The sequence below is a fragment of the Pseudophryne corroboree genome, chromosome 6 (genome assembly GCF_028390025.1).
Source record: "Pseudophryne corroboree isolate aPseCor3 chromosome 6, aPseCor3.hap2, whole genome shotgun sequence".
NCBI classification, from domain to species: domain Eukaryota; kingdom Metazoa; phylum Chordata; class Amphibia; order Anura; family Myobatrachidae; genus Pseudophryne; species Pseudophryne corroboree.
The window spans coordinates 549,573,411-549,590,985 of record NC_086449.1 but is presented as its reverse complement, the minus strand read 5'-3'; the positions used below and the strand labels follow the sequence as shown (position 1 = coordinate 549,590,985).

The following is a 17,575-nucleotide window of genomic DNA, read 5'->3' as shown; positions in this document are numbered from 1 at the left end:
GGATTGCTTTAATAGAATTATAATTGTGAAAAGTTGATTGCATCCTGTTTATAATGGAAACACGGCATTAAGTAGCCACTATATGTAGTTTTTACTTAGATACTTATATTTTAAATACTTATATATTTAGTTACTTATATACTGTATTTTAATTGTACTTAGATTTGGAAGATATGCTGCTCATGAACTGAAGTGAAAGCATAAGTCTACATTGTAAATCTGCTACATTGTATTTGATATAGTGGGGCAGATGTATTAAGCCTGGAGAAGTGATAAAGAAGTGATAAGTGGAAGGTGATAGCGCACCAGCCAATCGGCTCCTGACTGTCATTTTTCAAACCCGTAATGATTGGCTGGTGCATTATCACCTTCCACTTATCACTTCTTTATCCTTTCTCCAGGATTAATACATCTGTCCAAATATAACTATACATGCATCTTTTGCAGTCTTCCTACTGTAGAGATATTGCTGGATAATTTACTGATAAGAAATGCACATAGCCCTTCCCAGCTCATAGTTAACCCCACCAAAGGGCATTATTGGACTTATGCACCATGTGAGTAAGGTAATAACCCCACTTTGATCGTTTCAGTCCTGGATAACAACTCCCATTAGCGGCATAATGCAATGCGGTACCACTCAGCCAGCTCCACACACATCCATCATAGGATGATACTGTAGCTAAAATGAGTTTAGGAAAACAAGCAGTTGACAGCAATATTTCTACAATATAATATGATGTAAATTTATAAATTTTCAAAGCCGGATACATTCTTATGCAAGATATTTGTATTGGCTCTACTGCTGTGTAATGCCATATGCCCACAGGAGAAAAACGTAGCTTTAAATATATGGACTTGTTATAAATTGGCAATGTAAGGACATATAAAGGAAAAAGTTTTATGCGCATATATAGCAAAATAAATAGTGGCTATGGGATACAAGAACATGTTTGCAAAACACAGCAACAGCTGCAGCATACAGCGGTCCCAAGATCCAAAAAGGGGAACTGTCCGTCATTGGAACAGGATACAGCATGAGAAAATCTTTGATCTGATAGACAAAGGGCAACTGACACATGATTCCACATGCAGTTGAAACATTAAAAGCATCTTAAATTTAAACATCCTAAATCATCTATTTATTCAGAGAAGAATTAGCAGTTGTGAATGTTTCCATCTGCTCGGCAGCGTCCGTCTCGTGTTCCGGTTGTGCCAGTTGGATAACTCATGCCATGACCTTTGTTTTAACTGTAAAAAAAATAATTACAAATTAAATAACTTTTCTACCATTAGAACAATGCTGTGAATCGCAACAGCTGCCTATTTAGGCATTCTTCTTTCCATGAAATATCTGAATTTTCAGTGGCTTCATCTGTTACCATATCTTAAATCATTGTTTTAGCTCTTAAAAATCCAGTGTAAAATAAAAATATTGTAATCTAAAATGTACCCTAATTTATTCAATATAATTTTTCTTTTTACAACTATATTCACTCAGTTGGCACTTTATTAGGTAGATCCAGTGACGTCACTATGGGGGTGCAGCACTGCTCCCACTGAGAGGTGACACCAAAATGCTCACTCAACCTCAATGACAGGAGCTGGGTGCTGCACTGTAACATTACGTGTAACACAGTGTAGGAGCCGACACTGCAGACAGAAAGTCTCCAGGTGCAGCACAGCATCTCTAGGACACCTGGACTGATGAAAATGTGTGTGTGTGTGTGTAGTCTGTGATGCCACGCCCCCTTCCAATGAGGCCAAGCCCCCTTCTCAGGAGGTCACGTTTACTTTTTGGTTGCATGGGGATGTCCACCGCATTGAGGGGTCTATTTACTAAGCCTTAGATCAGAGCTGGCCAAACCAGTCCTCGAGATCTACCAACAGTTCACATTTTCCAGACCACCTAGCTGGTGCACAGGTGTAGTAATTACTAATTAAGATGTGCTGCATTCATTCCTAACTGCCAATTCTACAGATCTCTAGGAGGCCTGGAAAACATGAACTGTTGGTAGATCTCGAAGCACCGGTTTGGTCAGCCCTGCCTTTGAGATAAAGTCAATGGAGATAAAGTACCAGCCAATCCGCTCCTAACTGACATGTCACAGGCTGTGTTAGAAAAATGACAGTTAGGAGTTGATTGGCTGGTACTTTCTCTCTGTTGACTTTTTCTCCATCCAAGGCTTAATAAATAGACCCCTTAGTGTCAAAATGCATAGTGGCGCCCCTGGGTAGACCTGCGCGCTAGTGCAAATATCTAACCAGTCTATCATGGCAGCAGCTCAATGTTTAAGAGCATGTAGGCATACACAGGGGGTTCTGCTGCCTTGATATAAAATACAAACTCAGGGGCTTATTTATAAATGAGGGATAAAACGTATTGTGGATGATAAAACTCGTTGCGTATGACAAATGGTGCTCCAGCCAGTCAGCTCCTGTCATGTATTCAGCTCCTAACTGTCGTGTTTGAAAAATGATAGTTGGGAGCTGATTGGCTGGGGCACCATTTATTATATGCAATGAATTTTATCACTCATTGATAATTGGCCCCCTCAGAGTGATACGCTAGCTGAGTATTCATGATATATTCAGGATCTATTTGAGGTATGTGTATCAGATAATGACCACACATTTATATGGTCCTGTGTGCAAAACTAAATTATAGGCTGGAAAAGAAGAATTTCACTTCCGTATTCTCAGGATCTCAAGTGGCAACAATCTGCATAATGGGGTACACTATATATATATATATATATATATATATATATATATAAAAGCTGTGAAAATGTAGCACAAATTGCGCTTTGCACATGGTTTGGGGCAGTACAGATGGTGTAGTGGTTAGCATTACTGCATCACAGCACTAAACTCCAGGTTCGTTTCCCACCACAGCTCTGTGTGGTTTTTGTATCTCATTTGCGTGGGTTTCATCCAGGTACTCTGGTTTCATCCCTCAATGGTAGGTTAATTGGCACAAGACAAATAAAATTAACCGTTGTGGATAAGTGAAAACGTGTGCATTTGTTCAGGGCAGACTAGATGGGCCAAGTGGTTCTTATCTGCTGTCAAATTCTGTGTTTCTCTGTCATCATGTTCATTTATTTTTCATGTTATGTATGAAACTCTTAACACATGAGATATCTGCCATGTAAATTTCCAAACTGTTAATGAACACCATACATTGCAAGTTCCTTTCTTCAAAAAGTGATATATTTGGAATGTATCAAGCAAAAAAAAGGATTTTCATTTTCAAATTTGATTGCTTTAGTCTTTGCCATCTTTTGATGGTGAGTTAGGTAGATTTTCATAAAAATGATTTTCTCATCCCTTTACCAATCTCTTAGTTGCCCCTCTGTCCCATCTCATGTGGTGGCTCCTGGGTGTCTTCCAAGTACAGGTGGGACATCCTGCTGTCTTCCAGAGGTGAGTGTATATCTAGTGTGGCAAAGCATTCTGGAATGTGTAGCTCCACAGCAGCTGGAGGGCCACAGGTTGCCTACTTCTCACGCACTAGTTACCTCACAGCCCATTATAACGTGGTCACTTTATGGCCCTCATTCCGAGTTGTTTGCTCGCTAGCTGCTTTTAGCAGCCGTGCAAACGCTAAGCCGCCGCCCTCTGGGAGTGTATCTTAGCTTAGCAGAAGTGCGAACGAAAGGATCGCATAGTAGCTACAAAATAATTTAGTGCAGCTTCAGAGTAGCTCCAGACCTACTGCTAGCTTGCGACCACTACAGACTATTTAGTTCCTGTTTTGACGTCACAAACACGCCCTGCGTTCGGCCAGCCACGCCTGCGTTACCCCAGGCACGCCTGCGTTTGTATCTGACACGCATGCATTTTTCCACACACTCCCCGAAAACGGTCAGTTACCTCCAAGAAACACCCACTTCCTGTCAATCACTCTGCGGCCAGCAGTGCGACTGAAAAGCGTCGCTAGACCTTGTGTGAAACTGCATCGGCTGTTGTGAAAGTACGTCGCGCTTGCGCATTGCGCCCCATACGCATGCGCATAAGTGCCATTTTTTTGCCTAATCCGTGCGCTGCGAACGAAAGCAGCTAGCGATCAACTCGGAATGACCACCTATATCTTTAATGTATTATTTGCCATATCCATTTACACCAGTAAAATTAATGAAATATTCTCCCCAAATAACTGCTTAAAATGTAAGTTTGACCCATGAGTCATATCCATTTTCACACAATTAATTTATTATTGTCCCCAGTTGATGCTGTGAAATATTTCTGTACCATGTACATAATTTAGTTTACAATATAATAGCTTTGAAATAGTTTAAAATATATTTATATTTATTACATTTTAATCACCTTTCCTAAAGATTTTTTGTTGTTGATGTTTTTAAACTTTTCAACTTACCGCAGGAAAATACACTTTTAGAACTTGAATTCACTTTTATACATTCAGGTGAAAAGTCCTTTATTATCGCCACAATAAAATGTGATAATTTTTGTATAAAAAATTTAATAAACTTGTAAATTCTTAGAGACAAGGCGCCTGGCCACACCAGCAAGCATAAAAAGAGACACTCCCATTTTCTTTGAATGGTGCACGTGCGCGTCTATAACACACACGCGTCCCATTCGTTCCCAGAAGTGTGCCTCGCCGGGCACACTGAGTCGCAGACGGAGCCACGATTAGCATGGCTCCATCTGTACAATGTAAAGGCATGTTACTTCAGAATAATCAGTTTTATCCAGCATATGTAGTGTCAGATAATCCAGCATGCAGTGCTGGACTGGTCATCTGGCACTTCTGGCACATGCCAGAAGGGCCGATGGGCAGGTGGGCCGATCCGGTCCCTCAGAGAGCCGGGAAGGCAGCGCGCAGCGCAGCCTCCGGCTCCCTGGTTCAGCCGACCCCACTGGTCTCAATGGAAATGGGGGCGTGCCACAAGTCCACGCCCCCGGACTCGCGGCGCGCCCCCACCCCCAGCAAGCGTCGTCATGGTAATGGGGGCATGCCATGAGTCCATGCCCCCATGACTCGTGGCACACCCCTGTACATCGTGGCGGCGCGCCCTCACAAATGGCCGGCCCGTTTTTGAGCCCCAGTCCGTCGGTGCCAGCATGTATCGTATCAAATAATCTGCCGGATGTGCAGTATTGTTAAAGGTCTAAGTGGTGACCGCTTAGCACTGCATAAATATCATCAGGAAATGTTCTATGTTGTTATTCATTGTAAATAGCAAATTATCAGTAGTGATGTGTATACACTGAAAATCAGTTTTTATGTTTGTCAGAAATCTCATGTACCCTGTGTTTCCTCACTGTAGTACTGCAATAATGCTTCTTCAGAGGGAAATTCCAGCTCCTATACTACTGTAGTATTGCTGGCATTTTGTAATATATTATATGGAGTGTTGGTACTGTACTACTTGTCCTGAGGATTGTTGATATGTAATTCTTCCAGTTCTTTATTATGCTTCATTTGCACAAAATACCATACGATATGAATATGTGATTATATTCTGATACTTACCTGACTGAGAGCCTGGATTCATTGTTTTTCAATTTATTACATTGATACAGGGGCGTTTTAAGAGAGGAGGAGGCTAGTGTGCAGCCTTCTGCATCAGCGGTCCCATCCTCTCTGATCGATGCACAGGTTTTAATACTTACTTCTCCGGAGTCCCCCGGTGGTGCCATCCTTCTCAGCAGCGGCAATAGAGTCTGAGCACAGATTCTATTGCACATGTGCAAATCTCTGGGAACATTTTCCTGAAGATTCTCCTAATGCGCATGCGTGAAACTCCGGAAAAATGTCCGCCGTGCCATCTTTCCGGAGTTTTCAGCAGGCGCAATAGAATTTGTTCTCCCTAGTGTTCAGACTCTATTGCACTGCCGAGAAGGGATGGCTCCGATGGGGGACTCCAGGGAGGTACGTATTTAACAAATGGGTGCAGGGTGGGCCCCCCCTGGATCCTTGGGCCCATGTGCTCAGCACACACTGCACCCATTATAGATACGCCAATGCATTGATATAACATTGCATGTCACCTTGAGCATGTTTACTAGCCAGTCTCTCATGTACATCACAATTTTATTCATTTCCAAGGTTATTTGCAATTATACAAACAAAAGAAAACAATATACTTGTGATAACAGATAAAAAGCTGCTGGTATTTAATTTTATGTATTTTGTTAGGGGAGAAATGAGTGAGGAGAATCACTGGAGCAAAATGGACAATCTAATGGGAAGTGATTTTGGAGAAAGACATTTGGATGTTATTATGAGTTGCACAAGGTAACCAGGTATTAGTAAACGACATTGCTGAGATGTGATTTCAGCAGTCATTTTCCACATGGTAGATATACTGTAAACCATAAACATTGACCACTGCTACAATAATAGGTGGATACTGAGATTTCAAATGAACCACTTGTTGACAGGCAGCCATAAAAGTGGTGTGGCAGATGAGTATAGTTTGACATTCTGTTGGACTGTGGGAAAAATGGGCAACAAAATGTACATAGGAAAATGAAGGTCAATCAGAATAGTACAACGTATGAAACTTCTAGTTCAGTAGTTTAGGACAAGCCTATCAAGTGTGCAAAGAAGTTCCAGGTGCTGATCATTCTCCAACACATCCAAGGTCGCCTAATCTAGAGGCAATATAGTAGTGTCAGTGCAAATGCTTAAAATGCCTCTAGAAATATTTTCATAGCAAGCAAACCGTCAAAGTGTGGAATGGAGGTGTAAAGACAACACACATCAAGACCTCAAAATAAGGCATTAGGAAGAAGTCTCTGCAATGTCATCAACTTCTTCAAGAAAGTTGTTGTATCTTTCAAAACATAGTAGCAATGGTTGAAGCACAAAATCCAATAATTGTGCTACCATTTGGAATAGTGAGTCTCTTGCCGACTCAACTGGTCTACCCGGTGGCTTAGAACTATTGTTATGTCATTTTGGGAGTGTATATACAGATGTAGCCATGCTTATCTTACTTCGATATGGCATGCTGCAACATGACTTGCTGCATGGCATGCTAGGCTGCAACAATTCGCAGCCAGCGTTCGCTTATTAATTCCTAAAGGAATTATTGAAGCTAATGCCGGCTGCGAATAGTCGCAGCATGCCATGATGCAGTAAGATGAGCATGGCTACATCTGTAACACAGGTACTTTAGGATGTACCTTACAAAACATCTGATGAATCTTCTCTGGGATATGTTGCGATCTTTGGCTAGTATTAAAAAACAATATAAATTTCTCATACGTCCTAGAGGATGCTGGGGACTCCAAAAGGACCATGGGGTATAGACGGGATCCGCATGAGACATGGGCACACTATAAGACTTTGAATGGGTGTGAACTGGCTCCTCCCTCTATGCCCCTCCTCCAGACTTCAGTTAGACTCTGTGCCCAGAGAGACTGGACACACACTAGGGTAGCTCTCCTGAGTTTCTCTGAAAAGACTTTGTTAGGTTTATTATTTTCAGGGAGACCTGCTGCCTACAGGCTCCCTGCATCGTGGGAGTGAGGGGAGAGAAGCAGACCTACTTCTGTGAGTTAAAGGCTCTGCTTCTTAGGCTACTGGACACCATTAGCTCCAGAGGGTCTGATCACCTGGTTCGCCTAGCTGCTCGTTCCCGGAGCCGCGCCGTCACCCTCTCACAAAGCCAGAAGAAAGAAGCTGGGTGAGTATTAGAAGAACAGAAGACTTCAGTGACGGCAGAAGACTTCAGAGTCTCGGAGGTAACGCGCAGCAGTCGCGCTGCGCGCCATTGCTCCCACACACAAGCGGCACTACTAGGGTGCAGGGCGCAGGGGGGGTGCCCTGGGCAGCAATATACCTCATAAAATAAGCTTGGCAAAGATGTATACAGTGCATAGGCACTGTATACGGACCCCCACCAGTATAAAAATTAAAAAAGATAGCGGGGCTGAAGCGCACCGAGAAGGGGGCGTGGCTAAGCCCTCACAACTCTATACAGCGCCATTGTCTCCTCACAGAGATGCTGGACCCGCCAAAACACTGTTATACACCTAACAGTGTGAAATGAGGGGGGGGGGGCACAGTTATTTAGTGCAATATAGGTTTAACCATGAAGCACTATAGATATGTATATATAATGAGCGTGTGTACAAGGAGTTGGTTAGAGTTTCTGTGTTTTCCCTGTCAGAAATCTGCCCATTTTAGCAATGTTGGTGGGTGTTTGGTACACGTGTGTCGACATGTGTGAGTGCTGTACCACAAACATATATGGGAATCCCTCTGTTGGCATTGCCGACTCCGGATGGTACTTGATTCATGAGATTAAGCATGTCAGCAGTTGTAAGCTTTTCCAAAGTAAACACTGTTTGGGGAACACAGACGCAGGTGGGTGACCCTGTCGGCACCAACTATTAGGACTGGGTGTAAAATAATTTAAAAAACCTATACCTCTATGTGTATATATGAATGGTCTGTTTGCAGTGAGCTGTAGCTTGAGCACAGACGTGGTAGTATTTGTGGGAAGTCCTAGTGAAATTAGGTATATGTTTCCCTCAGACCCCTCGGGGTCACAAAAATGTTGTTTTGCCCAGTTCCTACTCCCTGTTGTCAACACGAATACTATGTTCTATGTCGGCCATAATGTTTCCTGATTAGATCCACAACATTGGCATTCTGTACATGTTCATACACATTCAGAACACAATGTCACTAGGGACCCTGATGTTCATATATATATATATGAGATGTATATATAGATATATGTGTATTTAAATGTGTACATTTATATTTCAATTTATTATGAATGCTGAGTAAAGTTATTCCTTCTCATGTGCTGGTGCTCTGTTGATGAAGCTCTAGGTCAGCCGTAACAAGATGGTCTCGAATCCTCACAATGAGTCCGAGTGTTTATTCTTCTCCCGCCGTGGATAGAATAAAGTGAATGTCAACCCCTGGTCTGCACGGGGCCCTGGGGAGAAATATTTAATTATATGCTTTGATGATATTTGCATTACATACGCATGGGGGAGTGCTTGTATTTAGAAATGGTCGGTTACCTTGTTATCCGATATAATTACCCTGGGGAGAAAGGGGATATTCCTTGGGTCTTATCTAGAACATTGCAGCTTGCTGCTGTGCGACTACAAGAGGTATGCACTGACTCCGAGAAATACTGGAGTATCTTCCCTATGAAGGGATAATCTGGTTTGGGGATGACTTGGTTAAGTTGATCTCGGTAGATACCACTGGTAAGTCTACTTTTCTTGTGCTATGTTCCATCACAACGGTTGGTGACGCTTTTTTTGTGGGATGCAGTCATTTTGACCGGTTGGATACCGTCTTTATTCCCCTTCTTTGTAGGTAGAGGGAGGTGAAAGTTAAGAGGTCTGCAGCCTTTTCAAATTCGCAGAACTTGATATCGTCCTCTGTTTCTACCACATCCACCGCAGGTCGCTGGGTCTATCTTGCTGGAGCCCACACCGGTGGGAACTCGTCTAATACTCTTCAGTCAGTCCTGGAATGACTTGACACAGTGAGCTAAGAATAGAGTCCAAAGGGGGACATACTGGAGTTTCCAGATGATTCCCCTCACTGAGTTTTCAATTAGATCTTACTGATTCTCCTCTGGAGAGGTAGTATGTGACGCCATACAAGAGATGGGTCAGGATCAGGACATTGGCCCTCATTCCGAGTTGTTCGCTCGCTAGCAGATTTTAGCAGCATTGCACATGCTAGGCCTCCGCCCTCTGGGAGTGTATCTTAGCATAGCAGAATTGCGAACGAAAGATTAGCAGAATTGCGAATAGAAATTTCTTCGCAGTTTCTGAGTAGCTCGAGACTTACTCCTACACTGCGATCAGCTCAGCCCATTTCGTTCCTGGTTTGACGTCACAAACACGCCCTGCGTTCGGCCAGCCACTCCCCGATTTCTCCAGACACTCCCATGTTTTATCCTGGCACGCCTGCGTTTTTCCGCACACTCCCAGAAAACTTTCAGTTTCCGCCCAGAAACACCCACTTCCTGTAAATCACACTCCGATCACTTCAACGATGAAAATTCTTCGTTCAGACATGAGTAAATCTACTACGTTTTGTGCTAAAATACTTAGCGCATGCGCACTGCGTACCATGCGCATGCGCATTTTTGCCTTAATCGCTCCGTTGCGAAAATCGGCAACGAGCGAACAACTCGGAATTACCCCCATTGTCCTGCTGTCCCTGTCACACAAAAAAAGAAGAAGCTGTTCTTCAAGCTTTTTCGTGCTGCTGAGCCCGGACAGCTCGGTCAGAACAATACCAAAAAAAGATTTCTACTCAAGAAATTGAACTACAAGATGGAATCTCTCAGGGCAGGGATCTCCAACCTGTAAAAGAAGAAAGAGGGTTTACATGCGGTGTCATCCGCATTAAGCTTGCCTGGTTTTGCTATTCAGGATTGTCATTGCCATTTCACCAGAGTGATGGCAGTATGATGGATTTCCTTCTATAGTAAGAGCCATTATTATTCTGTACTGGGACGCTCTCCTGTCTACGGCGAGGTCAAGAAACAAGTGGTACAATTCGTTGTTTCTCTCTGACAGTTCTTCCACACAAAGAATCGCTGTTGATTCCAACGACGCAGAGGTCGGAGTTGGGAGTAAGAGTAGATACTGATCTGTTAAGAGTTTGTTTTTTCCTGTGGAAAAAGATCTGATGATCCAGAGTCGGATCAGATTTCCAACAGTGTAAACCCGTCGATACATTCCGTTGATGCAGAAGATGGTTGCGGCCTACGAGGCCACTCAGTGAGCAGGTCAAATGCCAGAGTTGTTTTTGCGGGACCAGTTGGACATGTGGTCCGGGTCTTACCTGCACATGCACCGGAAAATAATCCTATTTTTCAGGACCAGGATATATCTCCTGTGGTGGCTTCACAGTTCTCATCTCCTAGAGAGACGAAGGTTCGGGATCCAGGATTAGATCCTGGGGGTAAATTTACTAAGATGGGAGTTCTATTTAAGATGGGATGTTGCCCATAGCAACCAATCAGATTCTACTTCTCATTTACCTAGCACCTTCTAGAAGATAATACCTGGAATCTGATTGGTTGCTATGGGCAACATCCCATCTTAAATAGATCTCCCATCTTAGTAAATTTCCCCCCTGGTGTCCATGGATACAAGTCTCCGAGGCTGGGAAGCAGTCTTTCCAGGGGAGGAATTTCCAGGGGGAAAGGTCAAGCCGGGAAGCTTGTCTGCAATAAGCTTTCTTGAATTAAGAGCTATTTACAACGGAACACCTTCTTTGTGTACTGCCCGTCTTAATTCTGTCGGACGACTAAACAGCAGTGGCGTAAGTAAGCCGCTAGGGCGGAACGAGGAGCAAAGCGGAAATGGTAGAAGCCGAAAAAGTTTCTGATGAGCGGAAAGGCATGTAAACGCTCTATTAGAGGTCGTCGTTTCTGGTGAAGACAACGGAGAAGTAGACTTCCTCAGCAGACACGATCTCCATCCAGGAGAGTGGGGTCTTCATCAAGATGTTTTCACAGAAGTGACAAGTCTTTGGGGAATTCCTCGATTAGACAGGTTGGCGTTTCGCCTCAGCAAGAAACTTAAGGGATATTGTTCCAGGTCAAGGGACACTCAAGCTATAGCAGTGGACGCCCTCATGACGCCTTGGGTTTTTCAGTCGGTCTATGTGTTCCCTCCACTTTCACTCTTTCTGAAGGTGATCAATACTTACCAGGGCTGCGTTTGATGGCTTGGCGGTTGAACTCCATATCCTAACCCGAAAGGGTATTGCCGGTGAAGTCTTTCCCACATTGCTTCAGGCTAGGGAAGAAGTAATGGCGAAGCTTTACCACCGTATTTGGAGGAAGTATGTGTCTTGGTGTGGATCCTAGAAGGCTCCTGCGGAGGAATTTCAGCTGGGTCGGTTTTCTCCATTTTTTGCAAGCAGGTGTGGATGCAGGCCTAAAGCGATTGGCCACCTTTCCAGAAGTTCGGACTTTCGTGAAAGGAGTGCTGCACATCCAAACTCTATTTGTGCCCCAGTGGCACCATGGGACCTTAACGTGGTGTTGCAGTTTCTTATGTCACACTGGTTGGAACCTTTACGAAAGGTTGGGTAAAAATTTCTCACTTGGAAAGTGGTCATGCTATTGGCCTTGGCGTCCACAGGGCGGGGTGTCGGAATGGGCGGCTTTGTCTCACAAGAGCCCCTATTTGATCTTCCATGTGGATAGAGCGGAATTGAGAACTCTGCAACAATTTCTGCCAAAAGTGGTTTCTGCATTTCACAGGATCCAGCCTATTGTGGCACCTGGGGCTACTTAAGCCTTGGCTGATTCGAATCTGGATATAGTCAGAGTTTTGAATATTTATGTCGCCAGAACGGCTCAGATTGGGGAAACAGAGGCTCTGTTTATCCTGTATGCTCCCAACAAAATTGGGGTTCCTGCTTCTAAGCAGACTGTTGTGCGCTGGATCTGTGATACGATTCAGCATGCTCATTTTACGGCTAGATTGCCGGTACCGAAGTCGGTGCAGACCCATTCTACCAGGAAGGTGGGCTCTTCTTGGGGCAGATGCCCGAGGAATCTCGGCGGTTCAACTTTGCTGAGCAGCTACTTGGTCGGGTTCAAACACTTTTGCTAAGTTCTACGAGTTTGATACCCTGGCTGATGGGGACATTTTGTTTGCTCAATTTGGTGCTGCAGAGTTGTCCGCACTCTCCCGCCTGGTCTGGAGCTTTGGTATAAACTCCATGGTCCTTTTGAAGTCCCCAGCATCCTCTAGGACGTATGAGAAAATAGTATTTTAATACCTACCAGTAAATCTTTTTCTCTTAGTCCGTAGAGGATTCTGGGCGCCCGTCCCAGTGCGTACTGTATCTGCAGATCTTGGTTGTCGTTACACTCATGTGGTGTTTCTTTTCAGTCAAGTCTGTTGCTGCTGTTATTCATGCCATGGCATGCGGTATGTGATTACTGGTCGTGTTACACACAGGTTGTGTTACATTTTCGGTCAGCATATTGCTGTATGTTTTTTTCCATGCCGTCAGCTGGTGTTCTATTGAATGCCACGTTCTGCGGCATGTTCGAGGTGTGAGCTGGTATGACACTCACCGTGTTTAAACAATAAATTCTTTCCTCGAAATGTCCGTCTCCCTGGGCACAGTTTTCTAACTGAAGTCTGGAGGAGGGGCATAGAGGGAGGAGCCAGTTCACACCCATTCAAAGTCTTATAGTGTGCCCATGTCTCCTGCGGATCCCGTCTATACCCCATGGTCCTTTTGGAGTCCCCAGCATCCTCTACGGACTAAGAGAAAAGGATTTACCGGTAGGTATTAAAATCCAATTTTTGATTGTGCAAACCTATGTGATGGAGCTTTTAAGAAAAAAGAGACCCTTCACAAATCCCAAAATAAATAAGATAACTACAAAAAATATTCCTTAAAATAGCGCAAAGGCATACATGATGAATTATCCGTCCTTAATAAAGTGAGTGTTCAAAAAGTGTCCTTTGCTCTTGGAATGAAGTTCCACCTCCTCTAAATATATTTTGGATCATTCGCTGATACTGAGGTGGATCTCAAAAAGAGAGGAAACATAGTGCAATATTGCAATACACAAGAAACAAGGTTTATACTAAACACTCACAATATAAAAAAAACCAGACATGTAACCATATAGGTAAAATTCATGAGTCTTTCGTGGGTAATGCTGCACTCGTCTAGGTACTGTCCCAGTTGGTCAGGGGGTGAAGGAAAAGGTCTGGACTATTCCTTATATGGCACCAGGTAGACCGCAAACCAGCAGATCTCCTTTCATAGTGTTCGATGTTTAGATGTTTGAAAAAAAATGTAAATTTTTTTTTTTTTTTTTAAACTAAAATCATTTGGGATAGGGTTAAATTCATGTTCTTCACCTAATTCACTCATTAAAAAAAACCCGACAATTTCAGAGCGGTTTTTGGTAAAATAAATTGTCAGTTAAGTGGTTAAGGAATATTTTTTGTATTGATCTTTGGCTAGTTGCAGTACACAAAACCGTTCCTTCTGATATTCTGCAGTAGGGACTCTATCAAGTTTCCTATACATTGCCCTATCAGACAATTGTGTCAATATATCTGCTTCTGGTAATCCTCGATATCCTGCACCTTAAATCTAATTTTTAGAAGGAGTAGAATTGAATGTAATCACAAAATCATCCAATAATGTGCTGAACGTTTCTATTGAAGCGCTTGTAGAAATTGGATCATATTTAGATTTTGAAAAGGATTTCAAGAAGTTATCAGATAAGGAGATAGTGATATTCTGCTCAGTATGTTGAAAATGTTCTCTCAGTCTTAGATTCCGCGTAAACTGATGTAAATCTTAAGTCAATTAAAAGAATTATATTGGTTGGAAGGAACAATAATAAGACCGCAATAATCTGAAAGAAGCGCAATGGATCATGAGACGTAATAGTATTTTATCGAATGGGCTGAATGATAAGATACATTGGAACTCATAATAAGTCCTTTTGTAGTTGCCCTGGATTTAAGAGTGTAATTATGAGGGCATATGTTCTCTACAGCTGGTACTCTACATTTGGGCTCAAGGGGGCGTTTTAAGAATCTACTTTTAAATGGTGTTTCTAATATATAGAACTTATATGTTATGTGTGATTGATTATGGAATTCTTTATGTATTGGTGCTGTTTTAAAAGTTATTGAATTATGTGTTTATACATTGTACTCAACCAAGTTTCGTCGTCCCCTTCTCCCCCCTTCAAGTCCTGCCTTTGTGGTGATGCGATGGTACCGTGGAATTCATGTGGCCTGCCAGGTGAAATGCATGCTTCCCTGGTTACAGTTCTGGCGGAAGTATACCATCATGCGCAGTCCCGGGGCAAGGACACTGTGTGAGGGAGTGGACCAGGTGAGTGGTAAGTTCATTATGAATGTTTTTTCCTGATGCTTGTATTATCCTGAGGAAGGAGTGGATGCTCCAAAACTGTTGATGTTGTTCAATACATGCTGCTTTTCATGATTTCATCGCTCTGAGTGCTGTTTTTAACTGGATATGATTTACGTGCACCTGGAGCATGCTGCATTAATGTTGTAGGACTTTTATTATTATTTTTTAAATTGGCTGAGGATTCTATACAGTGCTGGGGCTAATTTCTTTTCTTTTTAAAGGTTTTACAGTGCCTCAACCTCCAGCTGCGCTCCTGAGCTGAGATTACTGTAAGGCAATTATATTATTAGATAATATTATAATGAGTAATTCATTTGATCTATGTATCTCATTTTACTTAGTGGTGGTTTCATTAGTTAAATATGTTTTACTTTGCTTCATATATTATTGGAATAGTCCCAGAAATCAAGCTTCAGAGAATACTTTGAAGAATAGTACGAAATTAGTGCACAGTGCCATATTATTTGAACTTTATTACTGTACATTTAACTTTGAAGGCAATTGTTACACTATTGCATTAGCTTTAAATGAAATCTAAATTTGCTTTGATTACTTTGCATAACGTATAATGTTGTACTGGGGTTGAGAAATATACGACTACTGTACTTGCCCAGGTTTAAAGAGTATTACAGTTTAATTTATTTACACCTACAGTATATTATTGAAATTGTAATCAACTCAGTACATATGTTTCTTATACATTGAATATAGTAGCAGATCTGGTTAAAAATGTGTTTTCTATATGCCAAAAAATCTGAATTTATGTTTACATTTCCTTGGTCATGTATACAACTCCAAATACTATCCAGAATTTGCAATATAGTTTCAGAATATTTCACATGATGCTATTAACTGCTTATGTTGGCTATATCTGTTTTTATTGTGCTCAGGATATACTGTAACTCAGATTGTTCTCCAGTTTTCTTGAGAGCAGTTCTAGAATGTATAAAAACATTTTTCTAAAGATTCGTGTGGTACAAATACAGGGGGTTCCAGTTGCCCAAAAACCTCCCTCCTCTTGGCAAGTGGCTCAAATTATGACAACAATAGCAATGGTACTGTATATAACACTATTACTAGAGCTGCCGCCACATCATGCAGTTTATGGGACAGAACAGAGCTGCTGCACAAGCCCAGCTTCTTCTACCAAGTTTGCTGTGTGTGTGGATCTGAGTCCTCAATCAGTGCTCTGGACTGACCACTTATCTTATTTATATCATGTAAATGTAATTGATACAGCCTATACCCTAGACCAGTCTTTTTCAACCAGCGTGCCGCGGCACACTAGTGTGCTGCGACCAGTTGCAAGGTGTGCCGCGGAGCCAGAGCAGCTTCCTGCACCTTCAGAATGAACTGTTGGCCCGGGCTCTTAGAGGATCAGTCATGCTCCGGCCATGACCTATGCCTTGGTGACGCAGTGGTGTGATATCATAGGTCATGGCTACCGCGTCTCATCACTCAGCCAGCCCACCCGCCTGCATACACAACTTCTAGTTCCCGCCAGCATTCACAGCTTTCCTTGCCCACCCACTGCCACACCTGCCCGACCGCCCGCTGCTCAGTATTTGCAGCACTCCACTATGAATAACCCCTGCCACTGGGGGACAGGGAGGAGGACAGCTGACCAGTAGAGGCTAACATTTGTTATGTTATTTCTCCTGTGGGGATCAATAGGATTTATGGGGGGAACAATATGAATAATTAATGTGGGAAGCAATAGGATTTATGTAGGGAGCAACATGATTTATGTGGGGAGCAATGTGATTGTATTTTCTGGGTAGGCCAATGTATGTGTGGATTTTTTTTTTTTTACTGTAGGCCAATGTGTGTGTTTTTTTTCCTGTGGGTGAACTGATGGTGTGCCTTGGAAATATTAAAATATTGTTCGGTGTGCCGCGAGTAAAAAAAAGGTTGAAAATCACTGCCCTAGACCATCTATAGTGTTAAATATTAAATCTGTATTCCATACATTATCCAGTGTATAAGAAGACCAATGTTTCCATTAATGTCCAGGGTTGTTACTAGGTTCTTCTACTGTGCTGACAATTATATTGCAGAAGCATCGGAAGTTGGCCTTACACATTCTGTCCAGCCCTGCTCTGTGCTGGGCAGCCCCCAACATGTGCAGAGATGAACGCAGATCTGGCTGCACATGCTGAATAACCCCCATACTGCAACTGTGTCTGGTTAGTTCAGGTGATTTGGTTTTTTTTAACCCCTTGCTGCTACTGGAGAAGAGGACCGACTGGCATCCTCTTCTCCAGTAGCATCCTGGAGTTAAAAAAAATCAAAAAGGAATCATCCGAACCAGCCAGACATTGCCGCACTATATGTATGAGTGTGTATATATTTTCTCTAATTCTTGTTATCCATTAGTGGATTCTACTGGAGACCAGCAACAGGGACAAGGTGAGTATATATGTATGAGTCAATTAAAGTTTTACTATCTACGGTTTTGGTGTTCTGTGTTTACCTGCGAGCCCTTAATGCCGCTCATGTTGGTACTCGTGGTTTTCCAAGTACCAGCATGTTGGCATAGTGCGATGGATTGATACCATAGGTGTGCAGCAGGAGGTCTTATAGATAAAGGATCACCTCAGGAGTTACCTTGTATTCAGACAGAACGAGACTTGAGATGTATATCTTCTTTATATAGTACTGAGTACCAGGATC

At 42.7% G+C, this 17,575-nt stretch overlaps 1 long non-coding RNA gene across 4 annotated transcripts in view; it reads right to left on the bottom strand.

Annotated features, from left to right (window-relative positions):
• Positions 1-400: 400 nt before the first annotated feature.
• Positions 401-17,575, bottom strand: part of LOC134935439 (uncharacterized) — a 130,493-nt gene continuing 113,318 nt past the window's right edge. For all 4 annotated transcript variants that reach the window (XR_010180137.1, XR_010180139.1, XR_010180140.1 and 1 more), the window contains one exon: positions 401-1,251. This is a non-coding gene — a long non-coding RNA (uncharacterized LOC134935439). The remainder of the gene's footprint in view (positions 1,252-17,575) is intronic.